Source organism: Schistocerca nitens, chromosome 8, assembly GCF_023898315.1.
Source record: "Schistocerca nitens isolate TAMUIC-IGC-003100 chromosome 8, iqSchNite1.1, whole genome shotgun sequence".
Lineage (NCBI taxonomy): Eukaryota > Metazoa > Arthropoda > Insecta > Orthoptera > Acrididae > Schistocerca > Schistocerca nitens.
Window position 1 is genome coordinate 135,055,055 of NC_064621.1, and position 15,625 is coordinate 135,070,679.

General features: G+C 42.5%; 1 pseudogene; it reads left to right on the top strand.

Moving 5' to 3' along the window:
• The first annotated feature begins 2,735 nt into the window (after positions 1-2,735).
• LOC126199973 (U2 spliceosomal RNA) lies at positions 2,736-2,908 on the top strand (annotated as a pseudogene).
• Positions 2,909-15,625: the final 12,717 nt, after the last annotated feature.

Genomic DNA, 15,625 nt, shown 5'->3' on the forward strand with positions numbered 1-15,625 from the left:
AAATTGATGAAACTAGATGATGTATTGAAATTGATTCAAGTACACCATCAAAATGACACTGGAATGCATTAAAAATGATTCAAATACGAGCTCGTAAGTTTGTGCTACAGTGGAACTTAACAGACGTTACTGGTTGAGTTGGTTGATGCTATGGGTTTATGAAGAGTCATGGACTTGGCATGCGGACCAAACCCAAAATATCTCAGAAAATGTCGCAAGAGCACGAAGAGATGATATTATCTCTCCATCGCTTTATTATTTAACATCGAAAGAAAACAACTGTGGAACTAAGCCAAAAAGCGAATATGGACGAAATACCCTTGACGTTTTATGTGCTGAGTAACAGAACTATTGCCATGAAAGGTGCTAAAACTGTAACTATAAACACAAGTGGACATGTAAAAGTGCACTATACTGTTGTTACTGACGGTACTAAACTCCATCCAATAACAATTTTAAAGCGCAAAATAATGCCAAAAATTTCGGTGATACAGCCAGGTGTTGTTGTTCACGTACATAACAAGGGTTGGATAGACGAGGCTGGTATCAAATTATGGCTTAACAAAGTGTGAGAGAGAAGGAAAGGTGCTTTATTGAAGAATAGATCTCTTCTTGTGCTAGATCAGTTTAGTAGTCGTTTGAAAAATTCTGTTAAAGAGAAACTGAGACGGGGAAATACAGAGCTTGCTGTTATACTGGGAGGACTTACTTCACAACTGCAACTCCTCGATGTCTCGATAAATAAACCATGTAAAGTGTGGTGTCACCGCTAGACACCACACTTGCTAGGTGGTAACTTAAATCGCCCGCGGTCCTGTAGTACATGTCGGACCCGCGTGTCGCCACTGTGGGATCGCAAACCTAGCGCCACCACAAGGCAGGTCTCGAGAGACTGAGGAGACCTCGTCCCCAGTTGTACGGACAACATAGCTAGCGATTGGACGTGCTAAGCCTTGCTCTCATTTGCCGAGAGATAGACAGTAGAATAGCCCTCTGCTAAGTTAAATGGCGACCACCTAGCAAGGCGCCATTTGTATCAGTGCCAATAGCTTACGAGTATGCAGGAGAGATGTATTCCAACAAGAGAATAAAGTTAAGTATTAAAAAAGCTACGTATTTTTCTTTAGTGCATTTATAAGTCTCATTTTCCAGACTTCACGTACATCTGCGTTAGCCTTGCGTGCCCTATCGGCTACAGCATTGTGTCTGGGCTGTATGGTCTAGACACAACATAAAGTGTATGAGAGAGGAATGGAACAAAGGGATGATGGATGAAAGCCAACATGAATTCACGCCGAAGGGTGCTTCAAAACGATCAATAATCAAAGAAGTGCGTCAGTGGATAAAACAGTCGTGGTTTCAGGTGAGAGAACACATAATTGTTAAATCTTTCAAAAACAGTAGCATAAGTAAGGCTTTCGATGGCAGTGAGGACCATTCTATCTATGAAGATGACCACGATGACAACGAAGAGGAAGAACAAGAAGAATAAGAATAAGAAGGGTACACAAATGACGACTTTCAGGTGTTTTAAAGATCAATTTGATTTTAGAAACTAACAACTCCATTTAGTCTGGCTTTGTAATCCAGTAACAAAAATGGTAAAAATGTTAGTTAAAAAACTGCTTAAAAATTAGGATGGGTCTTATAGTCTGTAGCGTCTTACAGTCTGTAAAATACGAAAACATATCACAAAAAAACCGTCGCGAATGAAGACTTTAACATTTCACAAAAATCGCGAAAAACCCACCTGAAACCAATACCACAAACAGACTCTATAAAACACAAACCCATTAACAGATACGAGCAGATGCATGGTCCCAGAAAAATAACTCCCTTACTGCTGTTTTCTGGGAAAGTCGCGATAATACTTCTTCTCACGATCTGCAAAAGCCCTTTGCCAAGGCCTGTGGACAGCTAACGACGGATCCCAGAGCTCCAAGCGACATCGGTAGGAACTACAGACTGGTCATCACATCACATAGAGTGACGTCGTCCATTCCCATGTGTGCAGACAGACGAAAGCAAATCAAGTAATTAAATTTCGGAAATACTCGCCAAATGTCGAGGGACTTGTATGCAGAAGTGTTTTGAGAACACAAGTGCAGTTCTCCGCTCGTTGCCCGTAATCCACGCGATTACTTAGTCAACCAAACAAATGTGTGTGAAATCCTATGGGACTTAACTGCTAAGGTCATCAGTCCCTAAGCTTACTCACTACTTAACCTAAATTATCCTAAGGACAAACACACACACCCATGCCCGAGGGAGGACTCGAACCTCCGCTGGGTCCAGCCGCTTAGTCAATCAAATGCATACCGGGCAGTACTTAGGATATTCACCTCGAGGGTCGCCACCTGGCCGTGGAGCAGACGCCAGCGTCCTTTGATATCTGATACCTGCGCCCTGTCTCAAGTGGCTACTAAGCTGCAGATACCGGTCGGCCGCTGGTCGCATTCATTGCGAGATGAGCAGGCGTAGAGAGGATGTGTAGTTCTAACTTCAATTCAACCCTCGACTTAGAGTCTGTCCAGTTTAAAAAATGTTCTTTTCCCAATCCGAAAGAGGGGTGTTGTTGTCCATACACCTCGAAATTCTCAAGTGAAATGTAGATTCCTCCGTTTTATACGATATTTTCGAAGACAGAAGGAATTGGAGCATACACGCGTTTTCACATCGCTAAAGTATCGTTAGTTGTTGTGAAAGTCCTGTACGACAGTATCGCATAGCGTATGTTTCCTCTAAGTATTCTCGCATCAGTTAAAGAGGTATCTGTTCTTATCACCGTAATATGTGCTACGGCCTGCATCACAGGACTAAAATGTTAAACTCATTTTTGGATAATGACGGAGCATCTGTCTCAGGTTGCCTTCTCACTTTCGAACTGTTGTAAAGTAACCAAATTATTCGTCACATACCAAGTCTCTAAATGTAGCAGCACAGATTAGCTGTAAATCTCAGGTTTATACTGCATATCACCGTATAAATCCGGTAATATAGCTAAGTTTATTACGGTCGATCCATCGGCTCTCTCAGAAAGCTGGACATTGCCTGGTGTAAGGTAAGCTGCTCCCACAACACACAGGAGGGTAAATGTAAATGTCGTGTGACTAGGGCCCCCCGCTGGGTAGACCGTTCACCGAATGCAAGTCTTTCGATTTGACTCCACTTCAGCGACTTGGGCATCGATGGGGATGAAATGATGATGATTAGGACAACACCCAGTCCCTGAGCGGAGAAAATTTCCGACCCAGCCTGGAATCGAAAACGGGCCCATAGGATTGACATTCTCTCGCGCTGACCACTCAGCTACCGGACACAGGAGGGTTAAAGGATAGAGGCGTTGTTTTTTATTGAGAAAAATGTGGAAGAGATCGCCATCTTGCTAGGGTAAACACACTATCGATTCGGTACTTCCTTATTGCCGCCCCAAGCTGCTAATAGAGTGCTCTTTGGCTAAGGAGGACGTAAAGTTTATCATAGACACATATCTGACTACTTCAAAAAAATGTATAACGTGGTTTTCGGTAACTTTGAAATCACACCTGGAGTCTTAATCAGACATACATCAGTTTATTACTGTAAATTTTGAGGTCGTCCACGTTAAACGAGCTGTTCCAGTGGCCTTATCGCTCTCCACAAAAAATTACTGTTTCTTATCTTCCCAGTGCTCCTAAGTTGACTTCTTCTCTTATTCATCTTGCTGTCACACACTTATCCCCACGTACAAGAATTTTCCTGCACCATCTACGTACTCTCTTTCTGTCCCTCACTTTTCACGCTTGTTGACGTATTTTTCCTCAATTTATATGTATTTCCATCAATTTTCATAATTTGACCGATTTTATGTCGCTTCTGCTCATGTCAACATAATCTCACTTCCGGCCACATATTCCAAAATTCCTTGTATACGTAGTACAGTTTACAACACCTAGAGCAACAACTCTTTTTTTCTGTAGGTATATGTGTATTGGTTTCACGTGGGGCCGCCAGACCCTATTCCAGACCTACCGTCAGTGAAACCACGTTTAGGGCCGGCCGCGGTGGTCTAGCGGTTCTAGGCGCTCAGTCCGGAACCGCGCGACTGCTACGGTCGCAGGTTCGAATCCTGCCTCGGGCATGGATGTGTGTGATGTCCTTAGGTTAGTTAGGTTTAAGTAGTTCTAAGTTCTAGGGGACTGATGACCACAGCAGTTAAGTCCCATAGTGCTCAGAGCCATTTGAACCATTTGAAACCACGTTTAGACACCGCCCCTACATATCGTGGGTAGCTTCACCTTCGAACCTTATCCTGGCTGTAAGGAGTGGTAATCCACCTGCGAACCCTATTCCGGTCATAACGTGTGGCAGATCCATCTTCGAATACTCTACAGGCCATAATATGTGGTGGAGCCACCTCCAAACCCTACCCCAGAGATAACACGTAGTGGATCAACATCAGAACCTTGTCCTGGCCGCAACGCATGGTGGCTCCATCTCCAAACAGTATCCTATCCATAACACCTGCCGCATTCACCTTCAAACCTTATTCCAACCGTAACACATGCTGGATTCACCTTCGAACCCTATACCTGGTGTAACACATGGTGGATTTACCTACGGGCTCAATCCCGTCCCTATCCTGAACCTACTCTGTGCCATGTGCCCCTCCCCCCCCCCCCCCCCTCCGATACACACACACACATACAGAAAAATAGCGCATGTGAGCTAGGTATTGACAACTGTATTACAGTTACAAGCGATTTTAGAATCATGGCCGGAAGTGTGGATATGGTCACGTGAGCGGACCTGACGCAAAATCGGCAAAATAACGAAAATTGATGGAAAATACGTATAAACTGAGGGAAAATACGACAAAAAGTGGGAAAATTGAGGGAGGATGTAATGTTCAAGTAACGAACATTCTGGTACATGCGACCGAATGTGTGAGAGCAAGAGGAATACAAGAAAAAGTCGACATGGAAACACTGGGACCCAAGAAAACAGTAATTTTTCGTGGACAACGATGACAGCTGGAACAGATTGTTTAACGAGGTCGATAACCAAATGCAGAGTAATAAGTTTGTGCATGCCTGATCACAATCCCACGTGTGACCCCAAAGTTGTAGATAACCACGCTATAGATTTTTGTAGTCACACATGTGACTACAATAAACTTTATGTCCTCCTTAGCTAAAATGAATTTGAGAATTTGTTACCAGCTTGGGGTTGCTATATACAACTACCGCATCAATAGCGTGTTTGAGCCTGTGCAAGACTCTGAGAAACAGTATTTACAATGTGCTTCTCTGCTATCAAAACCTAACAAATACCTTACAGAACTGTTGCTGCATGGTTTTTAACAACCTTTAGTGTAACTTTAAATGCGAACATTTTTAGGTTAGGCTTTACCGTGACTGTTACTGACATTAAATGAAACAACAAGTTCACTGTTACCAGTCACCGTTTTATTTATTTCCACGACGCGTTTCGAAGGTTTAAACCTCCATCATCGGGTGGATTTACATTAGTAAGTATTACATTTGTGTGTGTGTTGTGTTACGATTTTTTGGAGGAACTTGTGGCACTGCCTTCAGTGATCACAGGTTCCTTTTGCTATCGTTGTGTTACGATAGCAAAAGGAACCTGTGATCACTGAAGGCAGTGCCACAAGTTCCTCCAAAAAATCGTAACACAACACACACACAAATGTAATACTTACTAATGTAAATCCACCCGATGATGGAGGTTTAAACCTTCGAAACGCGTCGTGGAAATAAATAAAACGGTGACTGGTAACAGTGAACTTGTTGTTTCATTTAACCTTTAGTGTCATCTCTACTGAGGAAACAGGAATACATGCAAGTTGATTGCTGTCGTGGATGCTTCCCTAGAAAAGAGATCCAAGTCGACGTGGACCTGCGTTAAAGGGTGATAGGAAGTAGATGGAATAATCGGTTGAGGGGGGGTTGTAATGAGGTGGGATTTAATGGTAGACTAATGATGCATTCTAGAGCGAGAGAGATGTTGTGGCAGGTTATTTATGGCATATTTAACCTTTCTTCCCGTTGTTCTCTCGGGCTGTGTCAGTCGTGCAGTATAAAGTGCGTTTGGCTCATATGCAACTACATGTTTTGCGTGTCACGTAGAGCGCCGTCTACCTGGAGACGTTAACAGCAAACCTCCCCATACCACAGATAGCAGACGATTTCCATCGCATGTGTGATGAATGATGTCCATCAGACGGATGAAATATCTATTTCAGCACAATCATCTAGATGAACGAAGATGTATGCAAAGTACTCAACTTCCCTGCCACATTTTGGACATAAATGGAGTCTTCATTTTCAAAACTGCAGTGATTCTAAATCAGTGACAGCGGGCTGTGAGGTACTGCAATATCTGTGTAAACTTTTGCTTGGCAGATTTGGTGTGTGGAAGAGTCCGTGTTGTATTCACAAAGTTCATGCAGCATGGTATGTAATTTCACATGACAAACACCGCTGCTATGTATTTGTCTCTTTCCTTATAACATGTCACTGATTAATACATTTTTTTCGTTGCGGGAGATCGATTTATAGGACTGGTATGAGCGTAGCGTCATTTCTGAACGATAATCAGATGTGGAAAGTGTCTGTTATACACCTCCAGAGAGCTATATAGTGCATGTATCACAAAGAACCCATGTTTTTTTCCACCCTTCGGTGTAGCACGTAGTAGTTTTATCACATTCTCGCCATAGTGACTGGGATAGAAAACATGCAGCCTGAATGTAAGTCAGGTTTTGGAAATATATTTCCTGCATTTGAAGATTAATAGCATTGCATTCCACACGACTCATATATCGGTAACCATACTGTTTTAACATTATAGCATGTTTAAGTGCAGAGCTCTGGGGTTGTGCCACTTTGGGACACTTATTATGGTCTTCCTGTAAGCAACATATCTAAGTATATTGATTACACTGAACTCTGCTCATTTTATTCCTTCAAGACATATCAAATATAGAGTGTGCAGTGCTCTCCTACTTCTGGTCAGTGCCGAATTAAATCAGAGACAATGTTACAGGAAGTGTTGGTTGAAGACCGAGGAACAGTTACAAGATGCACAGATAGATTATCTAGAGTTTTGCTCAGGATCCATAAATTGCGACAATACTTTGTGACTCCTAACCACATAAGGAGAGATGGGTAATCGTAATATAATCTTACCGACTTCATAAAGTGCTTTTCTCAAGAAACGCAGTTTTGTGCTCCTCCTCTCTGCTGATGGCTATATCCTACACTAAGAAACAGTATTTGTTGTATGTGATGCAGGCAGTGTAACAGGGTCTGTGATATGTTCACATGTATATAGCACTCCAAGAGTAATGGAGAGGGGTTGTTTAGCTATGATGCATAAACTGAGAATCATGCTGCAATGTCATTGTCTGCTAACATCACGATATCGACGCGATGAGACGTTTCGTTGACGTGACAAGTCGTCGAGAGTGGTGGTTTGGAACTGGAGTAAGTGGGTAAAATGCGTTTAAATTGTGGAAAATCCTGGTAAAATTACGGAAATTGATGGAAAATATGTAAAATTTAGGTATATACTACAAAAATGTTGATTAATAAGGGTAATTACATGCTCGCCTGAGTGTATGGAAATAATTCCATTCTCCCGCCAGTGTGATGGACAACTAATGGTGCATACTATCCATGCTCTATGGGCTTAAGTCTTGGAGAATACCTCCTTGTTCCACATCCAGTTAGGCATTGTAAGGCATAAAAATGAGAGATGCAGTGTCCAAAGATTTGGAGGCCATGATGACCACTACCTAGGACACAGGAAAAGTGATTTAGGTTCAAATGGTTCAAATGGCTCTGAGCACTATGGCTCTTAACGTCTGAGGTCATCAGTCTACTTAAACCTAACTAACCTAAGGACATCACACACATCCATGCCCGAGGCAGGATTCGAACCTGCGACCGTAGCGGTCACATATTTGGGTGCAATATGCACTGCCAGTATAAGGAATCAATTCTCTTGCTTTCTTTAAAAGCAGAAAACTGACGCACCTGCAACACTATTAACTGTGGAACGTGATTTTAAAGAGATGTCATTATCTTCAGAGAGCTGTTTGGGAACTCCCACATTGCTGCAAACTCTACTAGATTCCAAACATTGCAATGTCTTCCACCTTTTTGTCAATAATAACACCACCTCAGTCTTTTATTTCAGCCAAGTTGTGTGTTGTGTGAGCAACTTACCTTACACCATGCAATGTCCAGCTTTCTGTGAGAGCACATGGATCAAACGTCTTAATGTCGATTTACCACCTGACACAGACCTCAAATTCATGGCAGAAAAACAAAATGTATGACAGTGTAGAAAGCTGTAGTCATACACTGCTTAGATGTGTTACAACAACAGCAACAATAACAAAAAACACACTGTATAAAACTGCTTATGAAGGAACAACACAGGAACCATTTTTCATGAATGATACTCTGTGGGATTTGGTCTTCCAATAGTACAGGCAAGAAAACTAAACATGGGTCTGTGGAAGCGACATCTTTCATTGGCCACGTGCTCCAGTGTACCAATAAGTGTGTATTTAATAGGATCACCAGAAATGCTCGATGCCAAAATGCAGACGGTTTTCGATATATTGGAAGAGCGAGAATGGTATAATCTTATCGAGTACTCTTCCAGGTGACGTTAGCAATATTTCTTCAGTACATAGTTTACTCCGTTGGATATTATAAAAATAATGATGAGAGAGGGAGAGATAGAATGTGCTAACAATGAAGACTCTGATGCCATTATACTGTCATATTTCTAGCGTAGTAATCATAGGAATGCGATAAAGGATATTATGGCATGTATAGGAGCATACTTATAGACAGTCTTTCGATCGATGAATTGTAGATGTTATTCTTCTGATATCATTTGTGCTGTCTGCATATGCTATGGATGGTTGTGACTTTCGTCCTTCACGTTGTTGTGCTACTTTTCTCGTTGTGATAGCTCTCTACCTTTTCAGTTAGGGTGGATGACTAGACAGCCTTCTAACTAAATGGAAAAGTGCTGTCGGAACCTGATAGGATTTCGAGAGAATTGGCAAGGGCCTCTGACTTGACATGGTACATCTTTTATTCACCGAAATCATGTGGACTGAAATGAAGGTTCGTGAGAATACAGCAAGTAAGCGATAACCAGATGAAAAAAAGTTGAAAGATGAGCTCTCTACCGCTTTTTCTAATGTTGTGGGCAAACATGTGGAGAGGCAGTCAGCAGCAGAAGTTCCGTCTTTTGTTTTCTCGATAACAAGAGACAAGATTTTTCTGTTAGTTTTATGTGCCTATAAATGGATGGAGGGACATCTTAATAGGTAGACGAAATCTATCTAAATGCATACTTCGCAAGTCGGAAGTGACACCGTGGGCGGTTGTTGGCAGATCGGCATTGAGAGGAACCGTTGTTAGACTCCAGGGGCGGGGGCAGCCGTCTAGTGGTCCCGTCGCCAAGGTGTGCTCAGATGTACCGCGTCCCGGTAGGAACCCAGTTGGTGAATCACTGCCCACCATTTATCTCGGGTGTGCCCCAATTTTTAGTCAAAATTTCTACATCGAATCTACACAGCTACTCCGCAGTTCACCTTACGGTGCTTTACTGACAAGGGAACCTCCCCATCGCACCCCCCTCAGATTTAAATTGACACAGTGGATAGGCCTTGAAAAACTGAACACAGATCAATCGAGAAAACAGGAAGAAGTTGTGTGGAACTATGAAAAAATAAACAAAATATCAAACTGAGTAGTCCAAGTGTAACATATCCAACCTCTAGGAGTCTGTAACACGAAGAGCACCGTGGTCCCGTGGTTATTGTGAGCAACTGCGAAACACGGGGTCCTTAGTTCGAGTCCTCCCTCGAGCAAAAATTTTACTTACTTTATTTTCGCAAAGTTACGATCTGATCGTTCATTCATTGACGTCTCTGTTCACTGTAATACGTTTAGTGTCTGTGTTTTGCGACCGCACCACAAAACCGTGCGATTAGTAGACGAAAGGACGTGCCTCTCCAATAGGAACCGAAAACATTTGATCGCAAATTCATAGGTCAACCGATTCCTCCACAGGAAAACACGTCTGAAATATTCTATACGACACTGGTGACGGCATGTGCGTCACATTACAGGAATATGTTGTCGACCCACCTAACTTGCACACTTGGCGAATGGGTAAAAAGATTCTTCTACCTTGCCCGATTTAGGTTTTCTTGTGGATGTGATAATCACTCCCAAAAAAGTGATGAAAACATTGAGTTTGTCACATAAACGGCAACAAATGAATGCAACAGTTTCACAGTTCCCCAGTTTTCCCTGTGCTCTGTCAAAACAAACGTTTTTAACGTTTTCAATTTTTTCGTGTGTAGACCGTCAAATCCTGCATGTGTCCAAGCAAATCTGAACATGTCCTGGAATTTTGGAGAGCAAAGTTGATCATGTCTGAGTGCATGAACTTTGATAATTGTCTGAAAATAAAAAATTAAAACTTTTCACTCGAGGGAGGGTTGAACCAGGGACCTTCCGTTCCGTAGCTGCTCACGGTAACCACGGGACTACGGTGCTCCTCAGTGAACAGGTACCTTAATGTGACATATCTTGCACACGGACTACTCAGTTTGTATATTTTGCTTATTTTTTTCATAGTTCCATACAACTTCTTCCTGTTTTCTCGATTGATCTGTGTTCAGTTTTTCATGACCTATCCCTGTGCCAACTTATAACTAAATCTGAGGGGGGTGCGATGGGGAGGTTCCCTTGTGAGTCTACCCTGTACCACTACTATCCATTTCCTTTCCAGTTCCTCATGCAAGCAGAGTAACAACTGTCTATGTGACTCTGTGTTAGCCCCGATTTCTCGTATCTTATCTTCGTGGTCGTTAAGAGCACTGTATTTTGGAATTAGCAGAATCTTTCTGCAGTCAGCTTCAAATGCCTGTTCTCAAAATTTTCTCAATAGTGTTCCTCAAAAAGAACATTACCTACTCTCCAGCGATTTCCATTTGAGTTCCCAAAGCATTTCCGTAACATCTGAGTGTTGCGCAAACCTAGTGGTAACAAATGTAGCAGGCCGCTTCTGAATTGATTCAACGTCTTTCTTTAATTCATCCTGGTACGGATTCCAAACACTCAAGCAGTACTCAAGAATGGGTGAGGTCAATCTAGTGTCCTATGGGCGGTCCTCACATGCTTGTACCACTTCATATCGCTTAGCAACTTCATGCACAAATTTTTAAAAGACGTGACTGTGTCAAGCAGGACACTACTAACGCTACAAGTTTACTTTTTCTACTTATCCGCAATAACTTACATTTTTCTACATTTGCAACCAGCTGCCATTCATCACACCAGTATAAATTGTGCCTAAGTCATCTTGTATCCTCCTACAACCACTCATCTTCCGCACCTTGCCGTGCACAACAACATCATCTGCAAAAAACTGCAAGTTGCTGCCCACCCATTTCGCCATATCAAATATGTATATAGAGAATAACGCTTTAGTTCAAGGCCCAGGCAAAGGAAATCTGCCTCCATCAAAACCATCTTGGGATGTTATTCGATTAATCGAATTCCTCTTCTTCTTCTTCTTCTTGCGTCAACACCATTCAACTGTGCTCTACGTAAAACAGTTACCTAGAGCAGTTGTTTCTTCGAATAAGATTCTTCTTCTTATCTTCTGCGTCAGAAGCGACCGACTGTGTGGGTGGCGGAGGGAGGTTTGTGTGCTACTGTCACTTACCTTCTTTCCTGTTCCATTCGCTAATGATTCGCGGGAAGAACGATTCTTAGTAAGCCTCCGTTTAAGCTCGAATTTTACCTTCAACTACTTTTCGCAAGACATATTGGTTGATTCTTTTATGAACGTACACCTTCGGAACTTTAGCTGTTAGCCACAGCATGATGTGGGGTGTGCAGCCGGCGGTGGCTGTGGGCTGTGGATCTGTCTGACCCTTTCGCACTTCCTAAATCAAACTGTAACTAAACGCACCGCTCTTATGTATTTCCTCTATTAGTCCTGTCTGGTACTGATCCCAGACTGATGAACAGTACTGAAGTATAGGTGGAACGAGGGTTTTGTAGGCTTTCTCTTTTGAGGATGGACCACACTTCCTAACGATTTTTATGATGATTCTCATTCTGGCATCTGCCTTACCTGCGATTCGTTTTAAGTGGGCGCTCCAATTTAAATCGCTCCTTAACCTTGCTCCTAGATAGTTTATGGATCTAATTGGTTCCACAGATTATTCTACAATTGTGTAATCTTACGAAATGGACCTTTATGCCTATTCATGCGCAATACGTTACTCTTGTGTATGTAGAGGACCAGTTACCACTCCTTGCAATAAGCGTCGATTATTTGGAGGCCTTCCAGCATTTCGCTACAGATTTTCTAGCGTTGCGTGTACTCTGTATACAACAGAGTCATCTGTGAAAAGCCTCATGGAACTTCTGATGTTGTTCAGTAGGTAATTTGTATTCAAGATGTTTAAAAAATATTTCTAGAAACTTTGGGGACAGGTTCCGTGCACCAAATCAAGAGAAAAAGGTGACAAACATATTCCGGTAGTATTAATGAAGTTTACAATTTAGGCAACTGGAACTCATCAGTAGACAAACTCATAATAAGCGCTTGAAATGTCTTCCTTCTAAACTCTCAACCACTCGTTGAATCATGGAGCCGGCCGGAGTGGCCGAGCGGTTCTAGGCGCTACAGTCTGGAACCGCGCGACCGCTACGGTCGCAGGTTCGAATCCTGCCTCGGGCATGGATGTGTGTGATGTCCTTAGGTTAGTTAGGTTTACGCAGTTCTAACTTCTAGGGGACTGATGACCTGAGAAGTTAAGTCCCATAGTGCTCAGAGCAATTTTTTTGAATCATGGACCGTTGCACGTATTCAAATGCTCCCTGACGGTTTCAAATGGTTTCGCAGGCTTCCACGACACGTCGATGAAAAATATCATCTTCTGCACAGACCAGTTGTTTAAGGTGCTACCAGAGATGATAATCCAAAGGACAGTGGCTGGAGGAATTTGCAGGCCATTGAACTGGTCGTCTTCTACCTGTCCATCTGTCATGAACCAGCCAGTGCATCTTATACACCGAGAATGAACTATGGTGAAACTCCGTCACGCATACACCACAAGTTTCTTCTTGTTTGCGTGGATATATCGTGTAGTAGATCTTTAAGTGTTCTAAATAAAGTACTTGTAAGTAGCACCACGTATGGCCCTACCACACAGTCACCTACGATTCCAACCTGTACCGTAATCTTAAAGTCATGCTGATATCGAGCCTGTACCGTGGCATCAGCATTGCAATTGACCCATATGTGGTGGTTGTGGAAATTTGTTATTCCTTCTCTTTCAAACGTTGCCTCATCTGTAAACGAAACTTCAGTTCTAGAACTGCAGTTTGTGCAACAAACCATCAGCAAAAGTTCTCCCGTGGTGGGTATCAGCAGGTGTAAGGCCCTCCACGCATTGTAGATGATACGGATACATGAACTGCTCGTGAAGTGTCCTCCATGCTGAATTTGGAGACGTACCACACGCCAGGGCCACTGCCTATTCTTCGACAGCCCGCAGAATCAGTTCTTCCTCGTCAGGCGTACGAGTAACACATAGGCTTCCTAGGAAATAGTCTATGGTGCTACGGGTCGTGTCTCGTCTACGCGACGATACACAGCACGAAAGGCTGGATGACACTCCTGTCTTCGGCCTGGAAACGCCGACTGATACAGCCGTGGAGCCTCGTGTCCATTGTCATTCGCTCGATCATACATAAAAATCATCTCTGCCTGCTCACGAAAAGAATATCCTGCCATGTCAGAATGGAGCACTTTCAGTTAACTCACTACCTTTAGTACAAATACAAAATGGATACGTTGAAAAAGCACCTTCTGGTGAAAAGTTGATTTTAAATTCCGGTAAACTTTAGATGGGAAAATGCAGTAAGCTTAAGACGGTATATGGTCATAAAAGTAAACATACTAAGTCATTTTTTTCCAAACCATAGAAATGTAATGAGCAGTACATTTATGTCTTTTCAAAGAGGGCGGTCTAAGGCGCTGAAGTCATGGACTGTGCGCGGCTGGTCCCGGCGGAGGTTCGAGTCCTCGGGCATGGGTGTGTGTGTTTGTCCTTAGGATAATTTAGGTTAAGTGGTGTGTAAGCTTATGGACTGATGACCTTAGCAGTTAAGTCCCATAAGATTTCACACACATTTTCTTCTTTGCAAAGAGGAAATGTCGCCGTTCCACAAATAGTGAGAGAGTTCAAACCGATTTCTTCATGTATTTTTGACTTACGGCCCCCTTTACCGAATGGACTGCGCTGAAGCCAGCTTGTCGGCATGACGTCACTGGGCGGTGCAGATGATTTCTTTTTTTTAGGAGGTGCTGGTTGATGAGTGAAAACAAGTCTCCCTCGTAACACAGTCGCATCTGGGATTCAATGAGTCAATAGGGTGCATAGATACGTGAAGCTGTTGTACCTAGAAAGGCTCCGAAAGTTAACTTTCATTAATAATTAGAAAACGAAGAACTTTCTGTCCTACGTCTATGCAAAATTTGTTTTTGTTTTGGTGTAAGGGACGTGTCCCCAAAGTTTTTAAAAGTTTTTTGATACATCCTATATAAAGGGCCTTGTTGTTGTTGAGGTCTTCAGTCCTGAGACTGGTATGATGCAGCTCTCCATGCTACTCTATCCTGTGCAAGCTTCTTCATCTCCCAATACCTACTGCAACGTACATCGTTCTGAATCTGCTTAGTGTATTCATCTCTTGGTCTCCCTCTACGATTTTTACCCTCCACGCTGCCCTCAAATAATAAATTGGTGATCCCTTGATGACTCAGAACACCAACCGATCTCTTCTTGTAGTCAAGTTATGCCACGAACTCCTCCCCAATTCTATTCAGTACCTCCTCATTAGTTATGTGATCTACCCATCTAATCTTCAGTATTCTTCTGTAGCACAACATTTCGATAGCTTCTATTCTCTTCTTGTCCAAACTATTTATCGTCTATGTTTCACTTCCATACGTGCCTACACTCCATACAAATACTTTCAGAAACGACTTCCTCACACTTAAATCTATACCCGACGTTAACAAATTTCTCTTCCTCAGAAACGCTTTCCTTTCCATTGCCAGTCTACATTTTATATCCTTTCTACTTCGACCATCATTGGTTAATTTGCTCCCCAAATAGCAGAACTCCTTTACTACTTTAAGTGTCTCATTTCCTAATCTAATTCCCTCAGCAGCACCCGATTTAATTCGACTACATTCCATTATCCTCGTTTTGCTTTTGTTGATGTTCATCTTATATCCTCCTCTCACGACACTGTCCACTCCTTTCAATTGCTCTTCCATGTCTTTTGCTGTCTCTGATAGAATTACAATGTCATCGGCGAACCTCAAAGTTTTTATTTCCTCTCCATGGATTTTAATACCTACTCCGAATTTTTCTTTTGTTTCCCTTACTGCTTGCTCAATATACAAATTTAATAACTTCGGGGATAGGCTAAAACCCTGTCTCACTCCCTTCCCAACCACTGTTTCCCTTTCATGTCCTTCGACTCTTTTAATTGCCATC